Source organism: Salvelinus sp. IW2-2015, linkage group LG33, assembly GCF_002910315.2.
Source record: "Salvelinus sp. IW2-2015 linkage group LG33, ASM291031v2, whole genome shotgun sequence".
In the NCBI taxonomy this organism is placed as follows: domain Eukaryota; kingdom Metazoa; phylum Chordata; class Actinopteri; order Salmoniformes; family Salmonidae; genus Salvelinus; species Salvelinus sp. IW2-2015.
In genome coordinates this window covers 21,775,241-21,787,346 of record NC_036872.1, presented here as the reverse complement: position 1 = coordinate 21,787,346, position 12,106 = coordinate 21,775,241, and the positions used below count along the sequence as shown (strand labels likewise).

At 42.3% G+C, this 12,106-nt stretch overlaps 1 protein-coding gene across 2 annotated transcripts in view; it reads left to right on the top strand.

The window, feature by feature from the left end:
- Nucleotides 1-3,229: 3,229 nt before the first annotated feature.
- Nucleotides 3,230-12,106, top strand: part of LOC111957545 (coronin-1C-A) — a 53,506-nt gene continuing 44,629 nt past the window's right edge. For both annotated transcript variants that reach the window (XM_023978406.2, XM_023978407.2), the window contains exon 1: nt 3,230-3,388. The gene's annotated coding sequence lies outside the window, so the exon portion shown is untranslated. The remainder of the gene's footprint in view (nt 3,389-12,106) is intronic.

The window sequence follows — 12,106 nt, the reverse complement described above, 5'->3', positions numbered from 1 at the left end:
CCAGAACACCCAGACAATCCACCCAAAACGTGAGAGAGAAGAAGAAGAAGAAGGAGGATAAAACTGCCAAGATGGACCATCGAGATGAGAGAACAGCTCCACACCAGAAAAACCAGGAAGGAAATTGCTGTTCTGCTTCAGAGGGAGTTACTGGTGAGATGTATAATCCAGCTGTGGAGAAAACTGATGGCACTGTTTCAATGGGTGAGAGCACCATGGAATACAAGAAGGAAGGTTCTGTGAAAGTCGGCAAGGGTGGGACTAATACGGAAACTACTGATGACGTCATTCAAGAGGGAGGAAGAAAGAAGTTGCCTGTTCAGAAAGACCAGGAAATGAAAATGAAAAATGAACCCTCAAAGGCAGTTGAGGATGGAGACACCAAGTGCATTGATGGAGCTGTAGGCCATTTGAGAGAGCTGAAAGACCCCTACAAGGCTGAACTTCAATCACCATTGAAAAAGACAAAAGGGGAAAAGTCTCTGTTAGCCGTGGGTGGTACCTTGAATCATGACCCTCCAACAGTTGGACAGGAGATGAAAACACATGGAGATGAAAACAAGGGTGACATTGAGAAAGAAAATAAAGTGTCAGAGGCAGCAAGGTGTGACATTAAGCGTGACCTGAATGATAATCACAAACAAAGTGAGCTGGAAGGGGCAGGATCCCCTACAACTGACCCTCCCACTCAAAGGGACAAAGAAGCCTTACCCATGGGGCATACAGAGGAGCCCAGCTCCATTTTGGAGAAGCTTCTGAAAATAAACAAAAATGAGCCGTCTCCAGATCTCTCCAAAGTTAAAAAGGTGGTCTCTGTGTCAAGGGACCAGTCTGATGACCATGACCAGCTGCAACCTGAGACAAAGCTTCATCCAGTGGCTGTGGAGATAGGGGCTGTGCCAACACCAAAACCTGCAGTGAAGGAAACAACACCAAAACCTGCAGTGAAGGAAACAACACCAAAACGTGCTGCCAAGGAAACAACACCAAAACCTGCTGCCAAGGAAACAACACCAAAACGTGCTGCCAAGGAAACAACAACAAAACCTGCTGCCAAGGAAACAACACCAAAACCTGCCTGCCAAGGAAACAACACCAAAACCTGCTGCCAAAGAAACAACACCAAAACCTGCTGCCAAGGAAACAACACCAAAACSTGCTCCCAAGAAAACAACATCAAAGCCATCCGCTGATATTGCAAAGACAGCTCCATCAGATCAAAATAACCCTGGATTACAATGCCATATTGAGGAGGAAACCATAATGTCACCATCCTCTGTATATACAACAGAGAGACCCCCTGGAGCAGAAGCTAACACTAAGCTCTGCCATGAGGAGATTCATCCACAAAGCCAGACAAAAAGTGACCAGGCAGGGAAAACTGCTCACGACTCTACAGATATCATCTGTCCACCAGCTCCACCTCTGGAGGCTAGATCTGTCACTGATAGAGAAGCGGGAATTTCCTCACTGATGGATAAGGCTGACTGTAAGGCTTCAGAGCAGGACTCTGCAACAACAGCTGCCTCGCCCCAAAATGAGGGGAAGACGATGAAAAATACTCCCCCAGCTGAGACCCCATCACCAGAGACTTCACAGACAAGTCTGCCTGTTAAAGGCAGGCCCTCCACTAGGAGTGAGGTCATCACAGAAAAACCTGCCTCTTCCTCAGTGTCTGATGAGGTCATCATTGAGTCTACTGAGTCTCCATTCTGCAATAAAGAAGATGATCAAACCACAGAGCCCCTGCCTTTGCACAACATAGATGAATCACCAAGCACTATCACTGTCACTGAGATTCCTCCACCAACACCCAGGCTATGCACCTCAGAGGCCTTGCTTGCTGAGTCTATGGAGGAGGCTAAGACAATGAAGGACCCTCCTCAAATAACACACATCCCAGTTGTAATGATAGAGAGTATGGATAATCAGAACAAAGATGAGAAGCTTCAGTCTCAAGATGTGACTTTAAAAACAGAGCTTGTGTCAGAGCAAGTCACAGAGAGCACCACTGCAGTCCACTCTGATGAAAAGTCTACCCAGGACAAGGACCACACTGTCTCAGAGAGTGGCAAACACCAGGATACTCCTAAATCAAGGCCTGTCTCTGAACTCTTAAAGGAGAACATTCTACTACAAGAAAAGCTGAAGCATCCGGATATGACAAAGCCATTGGAAGCAAAACCTGATGGAGTTTCAGAGCAACCCCAGTCTGTGAATGTGGCTCAAATGTTGGCGGCTTTTGACACCCGCAAGAAATCCCCAGAGAAGACACTGGAGAGGAAACCATCTGTGAGAAAAGGTAGGAMCTTTACAAGTTTTCATCTGAATTGTGCATTATGTGACATAGCCTACTGTAAGTGGGGATGAATGAAAGAATACAGGGCAGCATGTGCATGAATCAGAAACTTGTATATTTGAATAATTTGTATGCTGAAAGTATTTGGTAATCACAGGCTTTTCTGATCCATAGGTCCAAAACATTGTTTTTCATTTAGTTATATGATTTATCCCAATCCCCTCCAAATCTACCTTCWCGTGGGCCTACGCAACAAGGCCCAGTGAAACATTTGGTGGCTGATAGGACGGATACAGCCGCTATTTATGTGGATTTGTAAAATGATGCCATCTTGTGGCAAGCAGAATAAACAAATTCCTGAGGTAGATTTTGTTCTCAATTCATGTTCTATTTAATCTATGAGCTAAAATACCTCTAAACAACATTTGTCATCAGCTTTAGAGGAGCCTGTTAAAGCAACACACTACAGTACACTGCCCTCTTGCCCTTTTACTGAGTCTGGGTGACATTTGCATAGGTACAGTCAGAATAGATTTTCAGCCTACTTCTACTGGCCCTGGGACATTACTTTTTATAAGGGACAGTGCACCAACCACTCCCATGCCTTCAAGTTGTACACATCTGTCATTAAAAGAAAGAGAGGGGGATGATGTCAATGCTTATTGCTCAAGTGTCAGATTTTCAAGGCGTTCATATTTATCACATTGTAACAATATACAGTAGATGTGTTATTATGTAGAAAAAAACTATTGGGTTTCCTTTTTATGTTATTCAATTATAACACACTCTTTATCACATTAACAATTACATATTGGAGGCATGTGTCTTGCTCCCTGACACAGCTCTAACGGGGATTGTGATTGGTGGCCTTGGCTGCTGCTCATCTTTTCCAAACATGCCTGGCCAAGCCATAACTGAGGCGGGGAATGGAGATAGGAGAGGGCGTTGCGTCCGGTGCAGCAGTGACAGAGAGAAAGAGAGCACAAGCGAGTTGTCAGCGGCATTAGCGGTGGATTCAATTGGGTAGACGTCGACAGTCCTATTTTAGATAATTCAGCAGTCAGGGATATTTGTACTTTGATCTGGAAGGTAAGTCTTTTTGCTTTATCTTTAATAATGTTGTACACACAGTTCCAACTTGGTTATTGTATTAATCTGTGCGGTCTGTGCTTTAGTTAGCGAGGCACCACTTAATTGAATTCAGTGAGGAAAGCTACAGCTAATTGGGATTGACACATTTTCAACGCCAATGAGTTAGTTACCTAGCTAAATTAGGTAGCTAACTAGCTACATTGTTTTGCTTTTAGTACTTATGATAGACATTAACTGACTAACTTAGCTATCCACCATGTGGAATGAATGACCAGTCTTGCAGCCAGTTGTGGCAGGGTATTATTCCACGACAATGTAATCGTTTCTGATGAACCGAACTAACTTGTGGTTCCAGTTAAAACGAGGATGGGGTGATGTAATTTAGCCTCAGACTGAACAAAACTATATAATATTAAGGAAGTAACGTTAACTGGAAAGTATTGATTCAGACAGCTGAGCTTCATTCAGCTTTAGAATGGTAGCTGGGTGTTGCTGATGAGTGCAGGTTTGCAACAATTTTTAGCACAATCAAATTAGTTGTGTCCACAGATATAACCTCATTTGCAAAAAGGAATTTATAATTAATGTAGGAATGACTCAATTCCCAGACAAAAGCACATTGTCACCACAGCACAGCGGCGCTCCTACTGGCACAGGTATGTTTCGAGGATGGATTGGATAAAATTAATTGTATACAAACATTTTAGTCTGACCATAAAGACGTTATGCGTCCCTCTTTGTATCTGACATCGCCCATAAACATTAAGCAATGGCTTTGCTCTAACCGAGGTGATGGGTCACCGTGAATGGCCCTGCATAATGCCAACCTACTTATATCTGTTACTGTGATTGAACAGCCATAGCTTTGATCAGCCTTTGACTTTTCAGGCTGTAAAAAAAATAGCATTTTGATCTATGACATTGATTTTACTTGAGGGATTTTGGTTTTCAGACCAGAAGGATTTGCCTATTATTAGCCTCGATTCCCCCCTCAGAACTATTTGCAAAGAAGTGTGTTTGCGTAAGCAGCTTGGGAGTTCCCTTCCATTGGAGAATGAGTGAGTCATTGTGGGTGCAGGACTGGCCATAGCTAGCTGTCAGTCTGACCTGAGGGGCACATGTTAACACCATGGTCATGTTTGGTCTGGATGTCAGGTCACATCAACCTCTGGCTGGCAGGTTGGCTGGCCACTCAGACCACTGTTAACTCTGAAGTTACCCCTCACCTCCCATGGCTTGGCTGGGAGAGGAAGTGGGTCAGAATACAGAGGGAAATTAAGCGTGAGATGCACCGAAGTGTTAGGCTACAGAGGATACAGGGAGTGGGGGTTGGCGAATAAGTCCTCGAACCCCCCCCCCCCCTCCAGCCACGTTTGTATAAATTAATTCCAAGATGAAGGTCCATAAGAAATTTGGGAGAACACAACAAGAACATGCACATTTTCAGGTAGCATTTCTGCCTGATGGTAACTCTGATTGCATACCTCGGTTCACATTCTTGAGTTTGTGTCAGGTCCTGTCTGTGCAAGGTGGTGCTATCCGAGGCCACATCACCAAGGTGAAGGGTTTACGTCTTCTGAGACTCCTCCTCTACAGGGAAATAAAATTCTGCAACTTTAAATAGGATTTTCATAACGATTTGGAGTAGGCCTACACAAGCAATGTTTATTCAACCAATTATTTTCTGCCCTGTGGAGGTATCAAGAAACCATCACACAAAGCTGCACATGTGCTCTGAGTTCTTGCATCACACCCAGTTCTTGCTGGTATTATTACACCCAACACCATRAGTCTCTGTTTGATTAGGGTTAGTAGGCACAAGTACCTTTGGTGCTGTAAACATGACCCATCATGGAAAGGTGTTCATGTCTTGCCAACAGTATCCACCTCTCCTCATTTTTGGGAAGCCAAGTGTAATGGTATTTTGGCCAGCCGCATTTCCTTTGCCCAGTTCTGTGTGTGTGTGCTCCCAAACCTGCTCCGAAGTTCCAGCAGTTACAAACATCGTGATTTCTTCCTGTCATTTTTCCCCTCCCATGGCTCATCTGGTGAAATGGGCCATGGCTGTCTGGATGACGGCTCAGCTTGAGAGGAGGACTTGACTGACCATGTCAGAACCAGGGTGAGATTGTTTGTGACAGACAGGACTGCACAGGCCTAGTTGAGGTTTGAGACCAAGATGTCATGTGATGTGTGTTTGTCTGTCTGTAGATGTGACTCATTTGGGAAATGGCCAGGAGCATGCACTGATCTGATGAGCACACCATTCAGCATGATTTATGTGGCAGTGGATCCATCTGGTCAACTGGTTGTTTCATCACAACTATTGCCCACACTTTTTGTTTTGACTTTCTCATTTAGTGGATTTTATTGTCTTGGTGGATGTAAAACAACAGAACATCTCACCTTAAACTCCTGRGCTGTGTGGCCTAGGTTGTCTGCCTAAAGCCTGTCTTCCTTTGTCCTCCTTTGAAACAGTTGACATTTTATTCTTCTAGTTTAGGCTAGTCCCTGGTAAGGTTCTGTACCAGATCCTGACCTTCCAGAACAAGGTGAAATAGTGAATGCTGCTGTACCTCATCCTCATTTGACATTTAATATGCCGTTTGAACGTAGTTCAAATGTCTGGTCTCGTTCGTCCGAGCATAGATGGATACGGTGCCTTAGGAGAGTTTTCAGACTACTTGACTTTTTCCTCATTTAGGTTACGTTACAGCCTTATTCTAAAATTGATCAAATAACAAAAAATCCTCAGCGATCTACACACAATCCCCAAATAATGACAGAGAAAACAGGTTGAATGGGAGAAACTCCCCAAATACAGGTGTGCCAAGCTTGTAGCGTCATACCCAAGAAGACTCGATGCTGTAATCGCTGCCAAAGGTGCTTCAAAGTACTGAGTAAAGGGTCTGAATACTTAGGTAAATGTGATATTTCAGTGTTTCTAAGAAATGTGCAAAAAAAAAACGTTTTTGCTTTGTCATTATGGGGTATTGTGTGTAGATTGACGAGGGGAGAAAACAACTTAATCCATTTTAGAATAAGGCTGTAACATAACAAAATGTGGAAAAAGTTGAGGTGTCTGAATACTTTCCGAATGCTCTATAGATGGGGAAATACGTGGATCAGTTCCAGTGGATTGTCTTGTTGCACTGGCTCTGTCTGTATTTTGCAGGATACAGTCTTTTTGGCCCTTGAGCGCATAGTCCCAAGTTTGTAAAACAATACAACATTCCATTGAACTGTGCTGCTGACATTGTGCCCTCGTGGTATTTTACAAAGAGCAGAGCACAGACCACATGGTCACCCAGGAACGGAGAATGGTGAAAAAACAGCACCTGGAATGTAGCTGGAATTTGATTACAATGGTACACTGTGGATTTGGTTACGGGAAGAGGATTTAGGTGGCGTCTCTATGCGTTCTGAGTGACAAAAGGCAAAGTCTGCCAGAGCATTGAGGCGACAGTACAGAAAGAAAAGCCTTGGGACAACATAATGTCAGACACTGTGGGGGTGGGGGGGGCTCCACTCCAGAGTGGTCATTTGTGTTGATGGGCTATGTTATGTAGGGCTACTTCATGTGCACACACCGACTAGGGTTGAATATTTTACAAATGTCCATCCTGAGAATAAATCACTTTTCTCCTAGGCAACCTGGTATTTCCCTCCCAAAACAAGTGTCATTTATAAAGCATATAAATGTCTCGCTTTGATCAGCATGGAAATTCAAGCTGATGCTACCTGAGCCTGATGACATTCACTAAACTAGAGATCTGMTTTTTTGCATGAGCTGCGTCTCAATAGCCAATATCGCCCTTCTGCATCTGCGATGGAAGGTGGCAGAGCTAGAACGGTGTATGTCAGACCATGACACATCCTGAAAATCGGTCTTCTCACAAAAACAATTGTGTAGCGACCGAACAGTTTGGCCTATTAAAAATAGTATGACCACTGCAATGAAATGACTCACGAACACGATGGTGTTCTGTTTTGGATCTAGGATGCTCACAAGACTCGTCTGAAGTTGGTACAGCCTCTTCTGTCTGTAGTGTCCGCACGGTTGGGGCTACACACTAATATCTGTGGAAAGCTGAGACTCTCATGAACACGATGGTATTCTACGTGGTGGCAGAGCACCTCAAACTCTGTCCTGCCCCCCCCCCCCTGGGTGCACGTTTTGTTTTTTGCCCTATCACTACACGGCTGATTTAAAATAATAAAAGCTTGATGATGAGTTGGTTATTTGAATCAGCTGTGTAGTGCTAGGACAAAAACCAAAACGTATACCCAGGGGGGGCTCCAGGGGGGGTTTGGGAAACCATGCTCTAGGACGCCCACAAGCCTCAAGACTTGTCTGAAGGTCCATGGTACTGGTTTTAAAGAATTATGGAAGTGTATATATGGAGATAGTTTAGTGCCTAAACTAAGGCGGATAATGAAATGTAAAAAAAAAAAAAGGGTTCCTGATCTTTTATCTCTCCGATATAGAACAGACACTTCAGAACAAACTTCCTTTTTGATATTTTTTGGGGACTGTTGTTCCATGTAGGGAATCTGTTATTCTATCATACTTTTTAAAAACCTTAATTAAGGTTTCTTAAAATTAAATCAGATAGTTAAATGATCGTTGTTATGACCTTCTTTAAACAATTACATATAGCTTAGAAGAACCCCCTGGCTTATACTGTTTATTGCCAAAAATAAGGTTTTAAATGCATGTGAAAAAATGAAACTATAAGAATTACATGTTTTCCTATCTTGTATAGTATTTCTCAGATATAGTACAGACACTTCAGAGAACTTATTTTATGTCTTTTTTTCGGGGGGGGGGACTATCTGTTCCATGCAGGGAATCTGTTATTCAATGTGTTTGTATGGGCTAATAGCATATTCTTAAAAATAAAAAAATAACGTCAAGGGATATTAAAAATCCAATAGGTAAATAATCCTTGGTATTACTTTTTCTTAAAACAATTCCATATAGTTTAGTAGATTTCCTAATTCTCTTTACTTGGCTGACTTTACCCCTCCCCTTCTCCACATAGTGTGTTGGTTGTTACCGCAGCCACAAAGTCATAAACCCTGCTTATTTCTACATTTTATCTTAAAATCAGTTTTTAAAACTAACCTTAACCACACTACTAATATTATGTCTAATCCTAAAACCAAAAAGCTAATTTGTTTTCAGGAATTGTTCAAATATAGCCAATTTTGACTTTGTGGCTGTGGTAACTAGTGGAAACCGTGTGTTTTGGGGATTTCCTGGTCATTGAGCTCCCTGCAGTGAGCTATGAATTTCAGTGCTTGATAACATCAGCATCTGTCTGGTTCCCTAGTAACCACTCTGTAGTGAGCGGATGGTTAAAAAAGAAGTCAATTCAATTTGGATTGACATTGTTATTCTTTGCTTTGGTTGACCACCTGCCCATTCTTCATCTACAAGGATTAGCCCCTCCATCCTTTAAAAAATTATTAGTGGCTTTCACAGGGACAGGGGAGGGAGATACACGATGGTGCTTTAAAGCAGAGGAGATGCTGATCTGTCGGTGGGTGGGGGGAATGGTATCAGACAGGATACAGCCCTTCCTCATCATTTTCCTGGCTCTGTCTGTGTACAATTTCCCTTTTACTCAGGATGATTTCAGATTGATCAGTGAACTAACCTTTCCCCCTGAATGACACTGTCTATTTCCTTGTGTGTATTGTTTTGCAGTGATCCTTGTGGTGCATTGTCAGGGCGGGGCAGTATTATAGTGTGGCAGCCTTCTCATTGACAAACCAGTTTTGGCACTGATAGTTGTAGACAGAATGGGATGGCCATGCTGTAGTAGGCCTACCGGTAATTGTGATGCATGAACATAACCATGTATAGTGTTAGATTGTTTTCAGCTGAAAGGGAAATAAAAGAAGGCATTACTATTTTTTTTCCACTCTTTCCCTCTCTTTTCACTAACTGCTTCCCAGCCTTATGTCAGAGCATAACAATGTGCCTTGGTTTAAGAAAAGGCAGCAGTCCCTACTCCCCAGCACTCCGCTTTGACTGTTTGGTGGAGAGGAGACCTCTAACCTTCTGTGCTCTCAAGGAAAGTGGGAATGGACTGAATTCTTCTGTTATCACTGATTACTTCACATGCTGTGCTCAGTCTGGCGCTCTCTTTCTGTCTCGTCATTCTCTTCACTGGTTGTGCTATAATGCACTTTGTGCGTCACGGACACAGGACAGGAGGCCTGCAGGGCCAGCTTATAGATAAGTGTTAAGCTCTTTACAGTTAGGGATATACACGGTTATTAGAATATTCAATATTCATTCACGGATGTTAGTAAAATACTCTTGCAATTAATCAAACATATTTTTCTCCACAATTTCGTGGTATCCAATTGGTGGTTAGTCTTGTCTCACTGCTACAACTTCCGTACGAACTCTGGAGAGGCGAGGGTTGAGAGCCGTGCATCCTCCGAAACACAACCTAACTAAGATTTACATGAATTATTTTTTATTTATTAATTATTATATTTACAAATAGGATTTACATGTGAGGCCATGTGATAAACAGAGTAAGGTAGCATAGTAAACAACCAACGATTTCTAGACTAAAAGTGCTGAAAGTAGGAGGAAAAATAGTCTAGTAAACCTATATTCTAATCTGACTTTGGTGCAGGTCATGTTCTTCACATTACCGTCTTGTTAAACACACACTATCAAATAATAAAATCTAAGTTTTATTTGTCACACGGACAGGATACAGAAGGTGTAAAAGGTACAGTGAAATGGTTACCTGCGTATTTTCATAGTAGCTATTTCAAAAATAGAAAGTGTTCAGATAAAAATTGCATACATATTTTAGAATGAGATGATTCTTACCCAGGCACGCTTGTCTAAATTGTGTCATGTGAAATGCTATAAACACGCCACAGCAACATCTTGCTAAGTGGATGTGTCACTATTGTCTAGACATGTACACATGTTCATGAAATATAATAGATGATCGTAGTCACCCCCAGACACACCTGGATAACTTGATGGGTCGTGCAATCATCTGGCGAAGTGGAGTGTTTTTGTTTAGACTTGTAGCTAGCTAAACAATGAACCTAATGGGAACTTGGAAAAATGCGAGGTCAAAACATGTCAGTGTTCTTCAGGTCAGAAAGTCGAGGCTCTAGAACAGGCCTGGACAATTCCAGTCCTCGGGCCTGATTGGTGTCTCACTTTAACCCCATCCCTAATGTAAACTATTTGAAATTTTAACTGAAGCTCATCATTAGTTGATTATTGGAGTCAGGTGTGTTGGCTGGGGCAAAAGTGTGACACCAATCAGGCCCCCGAGAACTGGAGTTGCCCAGGCCTGCTCTAGAAAGAGGCCTGAGCTTCCGATTTGAAAGTCCGATTTGGATGATAGTTCAAATGATTTTTTCCCCCCAGTCAGAGCTAGTCCTTTTTTTTAATGAGTTCCCAGTTGTCTTGAAAGTACTGATGTCCGATATTTCCCAGTTTTGAGCGCGGCAAAAATCCCAACCCATACGACTAGCAATTCAAACAGATTTTCATAGCTAGCCACCATGCATAAATCTGCAGTTAGCTAAAGCTAAACAACTAGGTTCAATATTAGCTAGCTAGCTAACATTAGGCTATAACTAGCAATGCAAATGGCTTTCTTAGGCACAAACTGTTACTAAACAGATCAGCCAACTAACGTTAGCTAGCTAACTGTGCTTTAACCTGCAATGAAAGACTTTCTGAAAAATTTTGAAACTTAACATTGAAAATGTAGCAAGCTAGACTCTTACCCATATACATGGATGAACGCTTCTCCCTCTGTCACAGATGTCATGGTTGCCCTTAATTTGAAGATGTAATCTGGAGACAGGTGTTTTATACAACAGCCTTCTGTGTTCTCTTCAACTCCCTCCGCATGTTTGCAAACAAACGCCAGAATTTTCTCAGTCTCCTTAGCTATCATACTCTGCTTCCACCGGGCATTCCACTGATTTTAAAAACTTGGCCTACTTCTTCCTTGACAACAACACTGATCGCCGTTTCTTCCACACCACTGTCATCAGAAGACTTTACAATGTCTTGTTCAATGAAAGTGATTTTACCTAAATCAGGGATTTCCTCATCTGATTAATTTTCAGAGTCTGAGAGAGGTAGCATGGCACGATCGTCCTCCATAAAGTGAAGAGCAGTAGCAACACTTTTGCAGTTCTTTAAGATATCTTGCAGCGTGTGTTAGACAGAAGCATGCTACATGGCAGACCAATTCAAACTCCTCTCGGCATGTCCAGCCCATCCATTATCTCAGCTAATCATGGCTAGCGGTGAGGTTCTTGTCTTTTTCAGTGTCTAAACCAACTAAGCTCTGTTTTAATTATTTGTATTTACAGATGGCTAACTAGTTTGTTATTAAGGCACATGTAAGTTCACATGTTCCAAAAGGCGTTTTTGGCCAACATTTATGTTTTAAATGCCTCTTGTCAAGTAGGGACGTGTGACAGATGCGTAGTTTCCTGAAACGAGAGACATTAACATGACGTAGGTCATGGCTAAATGTGTAGAATGGCAGGAAATTTCCTTAAAACTGAAAAGATTACTCTCCACCCCATAGCAAAATGGGTAGAAATGCTGGAAATTGTTTTAAATCTGCAATTTTCTTAACTCTGCTCAATGGCAAAATTTGTAGAATTGCATGAAATTTAAAACTGCAGCATTTTCTCTCC